The 16,225-nt window shown below is 45.0% G+C and overlaps 1 long non-coding RNA gene across 1 annotated transcript; it reads left to right on the top strand.

The window, feature by feature from the left end:
• Window positions 1-4,217: 4,217 nt before the first annotated feature.
• On the top strand, window positions 4,218-14,629 carry LOC146006010 (uncharacterized). The gene is made up of 3 exons (XR_014444086.1): window positions 4,218-5,125; window positions 11,788-12,197; window positions 12,652-14,629. It is a non-coding gene; the product is annotated as an uncharacterized LOC146006010 (long non-coding RNA).
• Window positions 14,630-16,225: the final 1,596 nt, after the last annotated feature.

Here is a 16,225-nt window from a genome sequence, read left to right as displayed (position 1 = left end):
ACATAGTTTCTTCCTTTTCATCTAGCTATGTTCTTGCCACAAATGGGTTCTCACATTAACTCCCCTTTAAATAATGGTATGTCCCTGCCAGCATGGGCTGGAGCTGTGGCAGGGATCCCAGGAGTTACGCAGCTTTTGCCCTTCAAATCTTGAAGGTCATGAGATCAGCCCCATGAGACACAAAAACAGGCCTAAAATGACATAAACATATGAAAACAGACACAATCTAGTGTATATTAAAAAAAAATATATATAAAGAAACACTAATCTAGAGGCACATCATATAGGTAGGTTACCAGACCGATCTTGAAAAGCCAGACACTGCATTACTTTCCGTTGCTGCAGTTCTTACTATGTAGCTTGCATGAGAATTAGATGCAAGGTGTTTTTCATGTGTCTGGTTTTATCTACAGAATGCGTCCTCCCTCCGCTAGTGCCCATACATAATGGAATTGCAGTACACAGGGTGCATGAGAGCCACAAGCTCCTTTGCCATTCAGGCCAGCACCAGGCATTTTCTTTCCCTGAAAAGGTGTTATTTGCATCACTATGCAAATAAAACTCACAAGCAGATTTTGCTGATTAAAATCATATGCATATAAAGTGCTACATTACAGCATTTTCCAGCAATGGAAAAAAAACAAACCCACTAAATGACTCTTGGCGTTAGCAAGCTCGCTGACAGCTATGTGCAATTAGAAGGGCTGTTTAACGTGACTAGCAAAAATGAGGGAGGACACATCTGTAACTTGTATGATCATCCAAATTATAAGTATACACAGCACACATCTCTTTACACATACACCAACACTTATATGCTTAGAAATGTACTATAGACTAGAGTACTGTTATGGATAAGACCTCATGCAGAATTCTGTGGTGTACGTCATGTTTCTAAAATAAGATATGTACACAGTTTCTTATTTTTGATTAAAGGTTTATTTATGTAATTATGATACAAACTTCAGGCATTGCAGTTAATCTACAATATAACAACCTATGCACCAATCGGGTTGCTTTACTATTGTTCAATTTCTAGAGAGATTTGCTTTGTGAATGATGTTCGGAAAGTATAACAAGATTCTGGTATGCAACATTTCAATCCAGAACTAGTCCAATCCAGCCAGACGCCAGAGAAACAGCACTGTTTACAGTTACTAGGCTACCTTTTGATCACCTTTTCTAATCTTGTGTATTTGATATAAATGTTATAAAGGAGAGATACTGTAGATAAGGTCTGCCAACTTAAAATGAAAACAGATTTGAAAGTGGGAGGACCAACCAATCACAAGCCACATCCATCCTCAAGCTTTTGGGAGACATGCACTATTAACCTTTAACTAAATCAATTTCTTCCACTTTATGTATTTTAAACTCACTTGGGAGTAAATACTAAAAAATGTCATCACTGTACTGCAAGATTTGTCTTATTCTGTATTTAGCTGCAAAAAAAAGTTTTTATGTTTTGGCACAAGTTTGCCAAAAATTGTCCAGCTCTACCTCAAATCAACACAACATAGAAAAATGAATTGATGACGGTCAATCCAAATTATTTCAGACTATAAAATTCTTCAAAATATTAAATTAAAATGCATGGAATGGAGCCTGTTGCCTCTTCCACCGTTAAACTAAACAAAAATTCTATAAATTTTTCTATTGTTAAGAACAAACATTTATAGATCAAAAGCCTAAGTGCTTCTCAAAGTTTATTCTTCACAAAAGGAAGGGAAAAATAAACTTTGGAAACGAATATACAAAAAGGAAGAAGTTTCAGCCATCATCCATAGAACCATTTTGCCCATGCATGTACATATTAACTATAATTTATGTATTTAAGCCAAGTGTATTCCGTACAATGCTATATGGTGTACAGTGAGTACTTGCTTTGCAGCAGCTGATCAGCTGTGATTAGTGCAGCCTGGTCTTTTTTCCTTCCCAAAAGTCATGTACAAACCAGTATCTTCCTGCTGCTCTTCTACATAGTAGTGTACACAGCACAAGCCAGTAATCTGCTAATACTAGTTCCACCGCTTATTGTCGCTGCTGGTTTCAAGTGACAAAATTTCCTCAAATGATCCATGCTACACCTACAAACATGCCAAATAAGTGGTAACACACAGGCATTACTGCAATCAGTTACTCACATAAACAGTATTGCGAGTTTCAAACCATTGAAGTTTGATTATCATCATTACATATGTGACTGTGCCAAAAAGACTTTACAGTGAAATGACATGTATGTATGCCTGTATGTATGGTCTAATGTACTTTGTTAATACTTTCACTTCCAGAATAATGGACAATGCAAAAATTCCCTCACATTTTAGCTATTATGTTTAGGTTTTAATAATAATAAAACTGAACTGAATTTACCAGGGGCGTAAATAGATATTCATAGGCCTCATAGCAAAGGTTTTTAAGGTCCCCCTATTTAGAAACTGATGGTAATAAATGTATGTAAAACATTACTTAAACAGTAAAGATGGGCCCCCTTCAGCTCCGGGCCCCATAGCAGCTGCACCCCTTGCACATATGGTAGTTACGCCCTTGCCAGGGACTTTTAGTTGTCCATTTATAGCAGGTCACAAAAATACACACAAAATGGGGGAAGTAGTATTTACATGTTCTAATCATCCCACTGGTCCCTATGCCACATGAGAGTCAGTGTATATGTGATGCTATCCTAGTAGGGGGGACATGTACATTCTCGCATACTGGTGTGATGATGACTGCTTGCGGACTGTTGTTGTGTGTTGTTACTACACGTGGTGTGATAGGAGGGGTCAGGCATGTTTGTGAGTGTGGCTAGGAGCATTGTGGGAGGGTTTATGTTGTTGTGGAGGGTGTGAGAATGGCAGAGATACGGTATGGTTGTTAGTACATGTATGTGATGTTTGGCAGAGTGTGACACTGCGTGTTGCCTGTGAGGTGCACACAGCACGGAGTGCAGCTATTAGGAGAGCGGACACCGCGGCATTGTTAACTATTAACTATAATTTATGTATTTAAGCCAAGTGTATTCCGTACAATGCTATATGGTGTACAGTGAGTACTTGCTTTGCAGCAGCTGATCAGCTGTGATTAGTGCAGCCTGGTCTTTTTTCCTTCCCAAAAGTCATGTACAAACCAGTATCTTCCTGCTGCTCTTCTACATAGTAGTGTACACAGCACAAGCCAGTAATCTGCTAATACTAGTTCCACCGCTTATTGTCGCTGCTGGTTTCAAGTGACAAAATTTCCTCAAATGATCCATGCTACACCTACAAACATGCCAAATAAGTGGTAACACACAGGCATTACTGCAATCAGTTACTCACATAAACAGTATTGCGAGTTTCAAACCATTGAAGTTTGATTATCATCATTACATATGTGACTGTGCCAAAAAGACTTTACAGTGAAATGACATGTATGTATGCCTGTATGTATGGTCTAATGTACTTTGTTAATACTTTCACTTCCAGAATAATGGACAATGCAAAAATTCCCTCACATTTTAGCTATTATGTTTAGGTTTTAATAATAATAAAACTGAACTGAATTTACCAGGGGCGTAAATAGATATTCATAGGCCTCATAGCAAAGGTTTTTAAGGTCCCCCTATTTAGAAACTGATGGTAATAAATGTATGTAAAACATTACTTAAACAGTAAAGATGGGCCCCCTTCAGCTCCGGGCCCCATAGCAGCTGCACCCCTTGCACATATGGTAGTTACGCCCTTGCCAGGGACTTTTAGTTGTCCATTTATAGCAGGTCACAAAAATACACACAAAATGGGGGAAGTAGTATTTACATGTTCTAATCATCCCACTGGTCCCTATGCCACATGAGAGTCAGTGTATATGTGATGCTATCCTAGTAGGGGGGACATGTACATTCTCGCATACTGGTGTGATGATGACTGCTTGCGGACTGTTGTTGTGTGTTGTTACTACACGTGGTGTGATAGGAGGGGTCAGGCATGTTTGTGAGTGTGGCTAGGAGCATTGTGGGAGGGTTTATGTTGTTGTGGAGGGTGTGAGAATGGCAGAGATACGGTATGGTTGTTAGTACATGTATGTGATGTTTGGCAGAGTGTGACACTGCGTGTTGCCTGTGAGGTGCACACAGCACGGAGTGCAGCTATTAGGAGAGCGGACACCGCGGCAGAACGCAATGACCGTACACACCAAGGACGCGGCTAGCGCACGCTACAGTATGAGCGCTGCACACGGCGCGCACATAACTGTCACCCGCAATATGCACAGCAGCCATCTGCCGTGTGTGCACGGTGACAACAAGAGACACATCACACACACACATGCAGCCCATCTGTCACATGGCGACACCAAACACCGTGACAAAACGCAGGCGACGTCTCCGCCGTGCTGCCCTGCCGCACACACCATCACACAGGACGCAGCGGTCACACAGCGGGTACATGTAAGGCCCGGGGAGGGTGATCCGCACAGACAGACCATGCACACAGCAGCGGGGGCCATGCACGCAGAGCAGCCCAGGGTGGCATAGCATTGGTCTGGGGACACTCACTGTAATCTGGGCTGCTTTCTCTGGAACTCTCCCTTGCCTCCTGGGTCCTTTCTGTGCAGCTGTCTGAAAGATCTGAGACGAGACTGCCAGACAAAGGCACATTGACACTCCCAGAGAAAGAGACGGCAAGGGGCGGGCTGTAGGGGGAGGTCTGCCGAGAGACTGCTGCTGCGTGACTGGAGGGGGAGACAGCCGCATCAGCGAGCTGAGGGGGGGACTGAATAGGTGAGAGCAGTAACTATACTGAGGGAGACATAAGAGACATACAGCCCCGACACCACCAGCATGTATAGGAGACATGAGTGAGGAACCGCAGACATCTGCCTGCAGCAGCCATCCGACCGCTGCGATGAGAGACTGACCATGGGGAAGACCATCATGAGAGAGACAGTCACAGGGTGCACAACTGGCAGCCGGGGCAGTGTGAGGCAAAGCAGCGCCGGGCATGAGACGCACACATCAGTGGGCAGCTTTTTAAAGGGTTGCTTAGGAGACTGTACTCACACAAGGGCTATGTCTGTGTAAGATTAGTGGGAGTGGTGGTAACTGCTCTGTGGAAAGCAGGTCACGCAGACCCAGCTACCAGCGCATATGGTAAAGGAATTGAAGGTTATTCAGAATAATACTCAAAGTAAATACATTTCTCGGTACTTGTTTCTTAGCACGGCCACAACGATCATGATCGTGGGCATCGTGAGGAAAAATCGGGGGCATCGCGGCCATCGCAAGCACTAAAAAAATCGGGTGCGATGGTCGCGACGCGATGTCCGCGATTTCCCCATAGGGAACAATGTTAAATGCCTCAATTTAGCCACGATGCCCCCGATTTCCCATAGGAAACAATGTTAAATGGGTCAATTTACCTAAATCATCATAGGGAACAATGTTAAATGGGCCATAAACCCCCCAAAACACCCCTGAACAGTGAAATGTCCCCCCAAAAGTATTTGACGCCACCCCACGATCAACGCGAACCCGAAGCGTGGCGAGCGCAGCGAGCCCGCGAGGGGCGGCGGTACGCGTCCTCCGACCTTTTCATACCCCCACTATCCACGTCGGCGTGGAGTTGAGAATAGAATAGTGTGGCGAGCGCAGCGAGCCACCGAGCCCGAAGCGTGGCGAGCGCAGCGGATACCTGTGAAGCCCGCGAAGGGACGCATTTACCTGTGAAGGTATCCGCGTCCCCTCGCGGGGCTCGCTGCGCTCGCCACGCTTCGGGCTCGGTGGCTCGCTACGCTCGCCACACTATTCTATTCTCAACTCCACGCCGACGTGGATAGTGGGGGTATGAAAAGGTCGGAGGACGCGTACCGCCGCCCCTCGCGGGCTCGCTGCGCTCGCCACGCTTCGGGTTTGCGTTGATCGTGGGGTGGCGTAAAGTACTTTTGGGGGGACATTTCACTGTTCTGGGGTGTTTTGGGGGCTTTCTGGCCCATTTACCATTGTTCCCTATGATGATTTGGTGAAATTGAGGTATTTAACATTGTTCCCTATGAGAAATCGGGGGCATCGCGGGTACATTGAGCCATTTAACATTGTTTCCTATGGGGAAATCGTGGGCATCGCGTCTGGACCATTTAAGGCTTTTTTAGCCGCATACGACGCGACTGACGCGATTTTTACTATTTTCAATGCATTTCAATGGGAAAATCGGGGGCATCGCGTCGGTCGCGTCGGATACCACTAAAAATGACACACGATGCCCGCGATTGTGGCCGTGCTAGGAAACAAGTACCCATTTCTCAACTAAGAACGTCCTGCACAGTATAACTGCATTATATCATGGTGAAAAGTCATTTGCTAAAAGAAAATATTCCCTACTCTACTTATTTAAGAGTGCTGTTAAGTGAAATATTTCTGAATATCTGGCAACATGGGGGAATTATAGTTGTAGATGGTTGTGGATCACTAGGTCAACAGTGTCTAGTTCAAAAGTTATTAGGACTACCATGAATGAAAAACAGTAGAAAATATCGACACATGTAAAAGGGGGCTACGTGCACTAGGTCGAAAGGGACAAGAGGTTGATACATGGATCGTAAAATATGAACAAGTTAGAATAAATAAAATCATAAAAAAACTCAAATCAACTTTTTCATGTGTATACTTTGCCTTATCGACCTATTGCATGTGTTGACTTTTTTGACCATGTTGACCTCAACGGAACCAGTTGTTGACAGAAGGAATGTTTGGTGAGAAAAGTCCATTCAAGTCGACATAAAGTTAAGGTCGACATGCAGGAAGGTCGACAGGGTCATTAGGTCGACGTGGGTAAGGTCGACATTGAAAAAGTCAACATGGTATTTTTTTGGGGGGGGGATTTAATCGGAATGTCAACACAGTCAACAGAAATACTAAAACGTAGCACTGCGTCCCCTCGCATGGCTCGCTGCACTCCTCATGCTTCGGGCACACTATTTTGTTCTCCCACCACGCCCTAGGGCAGTGGTAGCCAACCCTAGCCCTCGAGAGCTACCAACAGTTCACATTTTCCAGACAACCTAGCTGCTGCACAGCTGCACTCATTAATCACTGACACATTTTAAAAGACACACAGATGGAGCTAATTAGCTCACTTGTGATTCTGTGAGGAGACCTGCAAAACATGCACTGTTGGTAGCTCTCGAGGACTAGGGTTGGCTACCCCAGCCCTAGTGGATGGTAGGGCATGAAATACCACCTATTAGCACATTTTGGCTCATAAACAGTAAAAAAAAACATGTCCACCTTACTAATGTCGACCTAATGACCCTGTCGACCTAACCCATGTTGACCTAAATGCATGTCGACCTAATGCTTGTCGACCATTATGCTGGTGACTTAAAAATACAGTGGTAGCAATAACCACTCTGTCTGTGAATTGCTTTAGGGGATATGATACCCCTTTTAGATCAAAATACTGGCTTGCCCCAGGGATTTTGTAGACGGCTGCAACCTTGATGCGACCCAGATGAGACCCCTTTCAGGCTGGAGGCAAGAGTAAGCATATTGGTGGGTCGGCAATGTCACTGCTCATGCAAACAGTGTTGGCACTCATGGTGTGTACACACGGTCAGATGTGCCTTCAGATACTATCCACGATCCGATCAGATCGGATCGTGGATAGTATCTGAAGGCACATCCGATTTGCATACAAGTCTGACTATATAGTGCAGATCTGCACTATGTAGTCATGGCAGACAAGACTTTCTGCCTTGCGATACGTGAACGCGCATCGGAATCGGATCGGGATCGCAAGGGTTAAAACCCTTGCGATCTGCATCCGATTCCGATCCGAAACATCGTTAACATCGGAAGGCAAAAAGTACCATGTGTACACACCATTAGAGCTAAGATCATCTCCCTAGCAGGCAAAGGCGTAACTACCATAGGTGCATAGCATGCTGGTCATATAATATGCATAATGGGAATGGTGAAAATGTCATCATGAAAAAAGCTGTGACCTGAAAAGATTTCTGTGCAGCAATAGTGCATGTGTACGTACGTACTGTGTTTCTAAAAGTCCTGCACAAGATCAAGAGAGAAACAGATGTCCAAATTATTATGTAATACATTTGTGAGGGAATAGAGTAAGAGGGAGCTCCAGTCTCCCTCTTAGCAGCTTACTTTAAGAGATCTGATATTCAGGATTGTGACATCACAGTAAAGAACAGTGAATCAGTTACAGGGAATGGGAGACTAGAGAGAAATACTAGCATTATATGTTTAAATTAAGTGGATACATTGGCAGAACACAGAGTGCTTTCTGCCAATGAATTTCAGAATGATAGAGTGAACTTAGACAAAGATAAGTCTGTGTTGAGCTGTCTCCTGGAGGTCTCCACCTAACTGCACGTCCCTTTTCTGCATTCTGCAGTATTTGCATAGTTATTTTGGGGTCTTTTACTTGAAAAACTTGAACGACTTAATTATATGCATTATTAGAAACCAGTTCAACTCGGGAATCCTTATCTCTCTTCAAACAAGCTGAACAAAACACTGAAGCACACAAACTATGCAGACTATGCTGTACATAAAGACTCTCTGGGTGAGATTTAATAGGATGAGAGATTCAGAAAGTGAGATATTTGGTGAGAAATCTCCAGTTTTTTTAAAGCGGCAATCCTTTACACTGCTAAACCAGTTTGATTTTCCTTTTGGCTAAGATCAAGTGTAGTATCTGTTCTTATCAGTGGGTATGGACTGGCCTCTGGCAGAGAATAGAGAAAGGCTGGACTGAGTAGCTGCTCTGATGGGCGGAGGGTGTGGGACCCCTCTTTTTTGCCTGGGAGTGGTGAAAAGTCTGGCTGAGTACCTTCACCTCTGCCTTTGGTAGGAGGTGTTGTTTCCGTAAATCCACTGGTAAGAGGGGGGGAGAAACACTGGGCCTAGTAGTTTGACTCTCTTGATGGGGTTCGTAGCCCCCGAAGGATGAGACAGCGAAAGGCTCAGTCTAGTATCCATTCCCAGGGAGCGGAGAAAAGCTGAGACCGAGTAGATTGGTCCAGGTTGGGTAGGGCCCCAGCCTGGGCACAGCGAAAAGCTCAGCCTAGTATCTTAACCCTGGGAGCGGAGAAACACTGGGACCGAGTAGATTGCTCTTCCGAGGGGGGTGCAGCCCCTAAGGGAGTCTTTCGAAAAGCCCAGTGGAGTACCCATTCCCATGCCAGGGGCTTGCAAATGCCCTACGATGGGAACAGAGAAACCTTGGTCGGACGCTGATCGGTCGGTTGCTTGGAGTCCGAGGCTGCACTGTGCCCCTGGGGAAACTCGGGGGTGCCGAACATGCACGGGTGATCCCAAAATCACCATGCACTAGTATGGCACTTGCACTGCGCACTTCCCTTCAGGTAGCGCTTCACGTCCTTACCCCGTCCTTTTGGATAGGGTAGGACAATTTTTCACACCCCCACCCTGGCCTTCTGGCTAGGGTCCTTTATTATTTATTTCTCTTCCCCCTCTCACGTTTGTCACTTTTCACGTTCCTTGTTTTTTTGTAGTTTGTCACTTTTTTTGGGTTGTGTGGTCGACCCTTTCGGGCCTTCCATTTCCCCAATGTGCCGAAGCTCTCGCCTTTTTGGGGAGAGCTTCGGTCCCCCCCCGAGGACGACCCCGAGCCGCAAGGCGGAGGGAAGTCCACTGCGGGTCTCTCCAAACCATGGGGTGCGGAGGACCCACCGTCCTAACCCTTTCGGGGGTTGAGGAATGAGGGTCTCTCTAAGCTTCGGCGAAGAGGACCCACCGTTCCCTATTTTCCCCTCTTTGGTCTTATGGTTGAGAGGGGTTAGGGGAAAAACGGGGCCCTGTCTCCTAGGAGACGGACCCATTCGATCGCACGGCCTCCTTTGCACGTGTTTAGGCACAGCACTGGTGGTGGGGAGCACACCTCGGGCTCCTAAAAAAAAAAAAAAAAAAAGAAACCAGTTTGATTTTGAAGTGTAAATGATTGCCACTTTAAAAAAACTGGAGATTTCTTACCAAATCTCTCACTTTCTGAATCTCTCATCCTATTAAATCTCACCCTATATAGGCTGTTGCAACAGGGGAAAAAATCAATCACTAGTTTAGCTACTAGGGGTGTTTATTTTTTTATACTGTACTGTTACTTTTAATATTGTAATACATTTTATATTGCTATCAATAGAGTTTTAATTTCATGTGACAAATTAAATCATATAAATTACCAACGAAATCCTTAATTTTAACCAATTTGTTGACAGGTTTTGTTAATTTCCTAGTGTTTGGGAGCAAATCATTTGCTCTCATCCATGACCAGATTTGAATTCTGGCCACACATCAGACCAACTTTCATCCAACCATCCAACTAGTTGGTTGGATGGAATAAAAATCTGGTCTGGATGGGAGCAAATGACAATGAGCAATTTGCTCACAAACCCAGGAAACGGGTTCTGTCTGTTTCCAGATTTCCAGAGCAAATTACTGAATTACAAATTACATTTGCTCCCATCCAGTACCAGATTTTTATTCCATCCAACCAACTAGTTGGATGGTTGAAAGAAAGTTGGTCTGATGTGTGGCCAGCATAATAAAACCAGCCAGATCTGCCATATAATTGTATAGTTAATGCCCAGCTTAGCCAGCAATATGCTTTCTTCCCTCAACACATTAAGGGCCTGATTCTGGTTCACTCACAAAAGAAAACTCCTTCTTTAATGGACAAAACCATGTGCAGTGCAGGGGGCATTTGTAACATTTGCAGATAGATTTAGATTTGGGTGGGTTATTTTGTTTCTGTGCAGGGTAAATACTAACTACTTTATTTTTACACTGCAGTATTGATATCAGTTGATATACAGTACAAACCCCACCAAAATCTAACTCTCTCTGCACATGTTACATCTGCCCCACCTGCAGTGCACTTGGTTTTGTCCTTTAAAGAAGGAGTTTGCTTTTGTGAGTGAACCAGAATACTAAGCTTAATGCTGGATACATATGGCGAGTGAACCAGAACCGTAAGCTTAATGCTGGATACATATGGCGGGTATTTAATTCCAGCCGCTATTTCTGACAGGACAAATTGCGGCCACCGCCTTTTCAATGCTGCCATTTCAGACAGCATTGAAGGTGGATTCCGATGCAAAACAGATCCGACTCGGAGCTGTCTCAAAGGCAGATAATTTGACAATCTGCATCCATTTTCGAGGACGCGCCCACTTTCCGAAACTCGCCAGTCGGAACATTGAATTCCAACTGTCGAGGTCCTGTTAAATGAGTTGAAAATGGACTGGGATTCTGACTGTAGGGACGTTCCTACAGTCAGAATCCCGAACTGAATACTCCCCTATCTGTCCAATTTTTCTGGTTGGAATAAAAATCTGGTAATGTGAGGAAGCAAATGACAGTCAACCATTTGCATTCAAAAGCCCAAAAAATAGGCAAAATACTGTAGATTTAACCAATTTGTCTGAATGTCCATTTTTGTCTGTTAACAGTGTTTATCAAGCAATGGGGTAAATTTAATAGGATGAGAGATTCCGAAAGTGAGAGATTTGGTAAGAAATCTCCAGGTTTTTTTAGTGGCAATCATTTACACTGCAAAACCAGTTTAATTTTGGCGTGTAATTGCCGCTTTAAAAAAACTGGAGATTTCTTACCAAATCTCTCACTTTCTGAATCTCTCATCCTATTACATTTCCCCCAATATGTCTATCCTGACTGTTATAATCCCAATGCATTTAGGGAAATACTGTAACCCTTACATATTACAGACTAACCATACCCTTTCACAACCTAATCCTAACCTCTCCCTCCTTTAGCATAACACTAGCCCTCCATCACTCCACAGCAATACCTTTTGAAAAAGCTGCAGCTAAAGCAGTGAAACGCGTCAAGGCACCCCAGAGATCCACCATTGCTGCTAAACCTCTTCATCAAAGTCCAACTTTGCATCCATCCTGTCAGTCCATCACCAAACGAGGGATCACCATCTACCCTCCCAGGTTTTTTATCCTTTGAACCAGCCGCTTCCACAGCCAGAAATCCTCGGTACAGATGTGTCTAGAGGAAAGGGTTGAGACTGTCCCCCTGAGGCTCCACACGGAACAAAAGGGGTGTGCTATCCCCAGAGGCACAAATAGGAACAGAGGTACCCGAATATGGACTACATTCATTAATCCATTGGGCCCAATAGGATCGGACATTTGCAGCCACTAAGTGGAACCAGTGGGTGAATATACTTAACCAAAAAGTGATTTGTCTTTTATTTCATGTATTGAATATACATTTTTATCCAATTTCATTTTATTAATCTATAACATCCGGTGACAAGCGCTGTTACATTTTTCGGTACTTGTTTAGTTTCACGGCGGCCGATATATTGGATGCGATATTGGCCAATATATATCGGCCGATCTGATACGATTTTTTTACCTGTTCATAACCCCACTATCCACTACGCATGGAGTTGATTTTATATAGTGTGGCAAGCGCAGTAATCCGCATCCGCCTGCCACACTTCGGGCTCGCTGCGCTCGCCACACTATATAAAATCAACTCTATGCGTATAGTGGGGTTATGAACGGGTAAAAAAATCGCATTGGATCTGCCGATATCGCATCGGATATATCGGCTGCTGTGAAACTAAACAAGTACCCATTTTGCTTTTCTTTTGTACTCCACAGCATTAAAAAAAAGCCTGTTCCACCACCCATGTCAATGGACGATGCAGGCAGTGCTAATGTCATGGTCGAGCTGCAGCCACCCCCTGCCTCAAGTCTCGGCAGTTCCATGGTCCTCCTCCACTTGTCTCCTCCTCAGGTCCCAGCAGCTTCCTTTCCTATTCCGGCACAGCATATGTCATATAATGCCGCCACCACTGCTACAGTGAAGAAGAGCCACTATGAGAAGCAGGCTGTAGGGAGGGACAAAGAGAGGTGAGGAAGCTGCTGAAGAGATACAGTCAGAGGTGGATTTACCGCTAGCCAACCCAGGCAGGGCCCATGACTACAGCCGCCTGCAGGGGATGGAGCAGAGTTCATTCTTGTCTGCCAAATACTGGCCAGGCCTCTGAAAGCTGTAAGTGTCTGCCCACAGTCCTCTCCCTTCCTGTCTCATCCTCTTGCTCCTCCATCAGCCTGGGCCTGGGTAAATTAGTATCCCTCCACTTGGCACCCCTGCTTGCCATAATATCCTTTAACCCGGGACTCTCATCGATAAAGCCCTGTGCTGAGCAATGTAGTTTAGCACAGATCGCTGAGCCGACATCGTAGACACAAATTGTATGCACTGGCTATGTGTGCTGAGAAATATGTGCTGTGAAATTTCTTGTCTCCACGATCTGCTAGATCTTGTTTACCTGTGGTCAAGAACTGAGCTGGAGATGGCAACGCTAGGGACTGTGCATTGCTGTTGCTCATGGGCATACACATGAAGCAATTCGTGCTTAATTTCTAAGCGACCGTATCATCCACACTGGCCACTAACTATCTGACTGATATCTGGCTTATAAATCTGATTCTCCTGTGTATTTTGTATGTGCATTAGTAGTAGATGATATATATGTCAGTGCTGTAAGACTGGATCATTTTGCTGTGACACTTTCCTCTTATTGTATAATTTGTCTAGTGATCTCTGCCCTAGGGCCATCAAATGGGGAATAGCCGATGATTGCGGTCACAGCCCGTCTAAACGAGACTGCACCTGTAGCTTACATCAATGGATATGTGGGTGGGGCAGAACAACAAGTGCCAAAGAGAGTTCTCACAGAATTATCCACCTTTACTAAAAGCAGCCCTGACATATTGTATGCTTTTCTACAGAGCAAGGACAGCTGATTGCCCACCCTTGAGTTAAAGTGCCCATCCTATACTTTTCTCATTTTGAATAGTGAGTGTATATTTGAAAAATGCAACACATACATACTGTAATCTATAGTTCTATTTTGGACAAATTGAACATTTGGGGGCCCATTTTTCATTGGATCGCATATGCAGCGCCATCTGAGTGACATTTATCGCCCATGATCACTTTGCAATATGCGATCCTTTCGGTTGAATGTATCAACCTGCAGATGCAGGGACAAAGCCTGTTACCTGCGCTCTGCTTCACCGGGTGAAGACCACTGGCAGAGTGATCTGTAGCCCAGAGGCTACAATGGGCTGCCGCCATCTCAGAATGGTGGTAGCCCCAGGACCCACTGCTATACTGCCAGATGTTGATACATCAGGCAGCTTTTCATCCCCCATAGTAACCTATGAGGGAAGCGGACACAAGCGGGCCAGTAGGGATCACAAGAAGGGGTCAGAGATTCCTGCTGCGGTCCCTCCTACATACATTCTGGAGATATTTAACCCTTTGAGAGCCAAGTGAATTTGTCAAAATAGGTGAGAAAATTGGCAAGCAAACATTTTTTATTCATCAAAATTGCCGTAAAAACCCAGTTTTCGGGGTTTTTACCACATTTTCATATGCAGAAAAGCCCCACCACTGGGGCATCGCTGCGGGGGGTTACACCAGTTCTAGATGGCGTAACCCCATGGAAGCCTATGGGCTTCCCTTCGTGTCCCCCGCCGCCCCGCGTGCTCCCCACCGATCTGCGTCGCCCCCCCTCACCTGTGTCCAGGCAGCCTCCTGCTGTGCTGCCCGGACCAGGGTCCTCCTCCTCCCTGCACAGCTTCCGGGTGCAGGGAGGAGGAAACGGAATCCTCACAGCCGGGTAAGGGTGCAGGGAGGGAGGAGGGAACCCTCTGCACATCGCCGGCCGTCGCTTTTGTGTTAATAATCGCATATGTTACTGCATATGCGATTATTAACACTGTGTAGCCGGAGTTATTAGAGAATCCTGCCCAGAGACCTGTAATGTTTACCTTATATAGGAAATACAATCTTATTTTACACATTTTTTTATTTGAATTCATATGACAAATGTGAGCGATGCTGACATTTGTAGCGGATATTTTGAGCATCTCAGATGTTGGCACTTAAAAGGTTAATATTTGTGGCTTAATCCCAAAAATGGGTGTTTACGGGAAATTAGCCGCAAATATTATATGATAAATGATGTGTTGATGTTACTTAGATCTGTTCTCATCATTGTAGAAGAATGGTGGTTACTTGTTTCCTAGCAGGGAGCCCACTAAGCTATTTGCTTAGTTGGCTATTCTGCGTAGTGGCATCGCACATCGCATCGCATCGCATGGCTTTTTGTGGCTTGCGATGCGATGTGCGATGCGATCTCAGTAGTTAATTTAGTTAATTTATTCACTGCACCGTGAGTGAAATCGCACATCGCATCGCATGGCCCTTTTTTGTGGTGTGAGATGAGAGATGCGATCTCAGTAGTTCATATGGTAAAACACCTAAAACACCACCACTCTCCACGTCACCCCGAAGCGTGGCGAGCGGCGGCGGAACGCGTCCTCTGACCTTTTCATACCCCCACTATCCACGTCAGCATGGCGAGCGTACACGGATTACTTTAAATGTATTCCGCGTCCCCTCGCGGGGCTCACTGCGCTCGCCACGCTTCGGGCACGGTGGCTCGCTGCGCTCGTCACACTATATATAATCAACTCCACGCCGACGTGGATAGTGGGGGTATGAAAAGGTCGGAGGACGTGTTCGGCAGCCCCTCGCGGGGCTCGCTGCGTTCGCCACGCTTCGGGGTGACGTGGAGAGTGGTGGTGTTTTAGGTGTTTTACCATATGAACTACTGAGATCGCGCATCTCACATCTCATTCAATGTGCGATGCAATTTCACTACGTTAGCGTACGTAGGAAATCTGGGCGCCCTGCTAGGAAACAAGAACCGAATGGTGTATTTTTTTGCCTCACAGCACTGGGTTTTTGCATGTTCAATTTCCCACCAGAGCCTTATCAATGTGGAGTTTGTATGTTCTACATGTACTTACCTGGGTTTACTCTGGGTTCTTTAGCTAACTTTAACATATGCAAAAATTATTCTTATAGGTTCATTTGGTTTCTGTAAAAATTAACCATAATGTGTATGTGTATCATAAGTAATAGGGAATTTAAGCCCCATACATGCTACACAATTTTTTAAAAGATATCGTTCTGAAGGGCCATTCTGATACATTTTTAAAAAATTGTGTTGTGAGTACACTCAGTATCAGGTTGTTAACAATGCCCGTTAACAAGGGCCACACTTTAGAATAGCCGCCTCTTCCCCCTCCCCACTTCCCTTTGCTGGCATTCGACAAGTGTGAATGCACTTACCGATGGCGGGGGAGGCAGTCA

This window comes from Crinia signifera, chromosome 1, assembly GCF_055691185.1.
Source record: "Crinia signifera chromosome 1, ASM5569118v1, whole genome shotgun sequence".
Classification (NCBI taxonomy): domain Eukaryota; kingdom Metazoa; phylum Chordata; class Amphibia; order Anura; family Myobatrachidae; genus Crinia; species Crinia signifera.
This window is presented reverse-complemented; position numbering and strand designations above follow the sequence as displayed.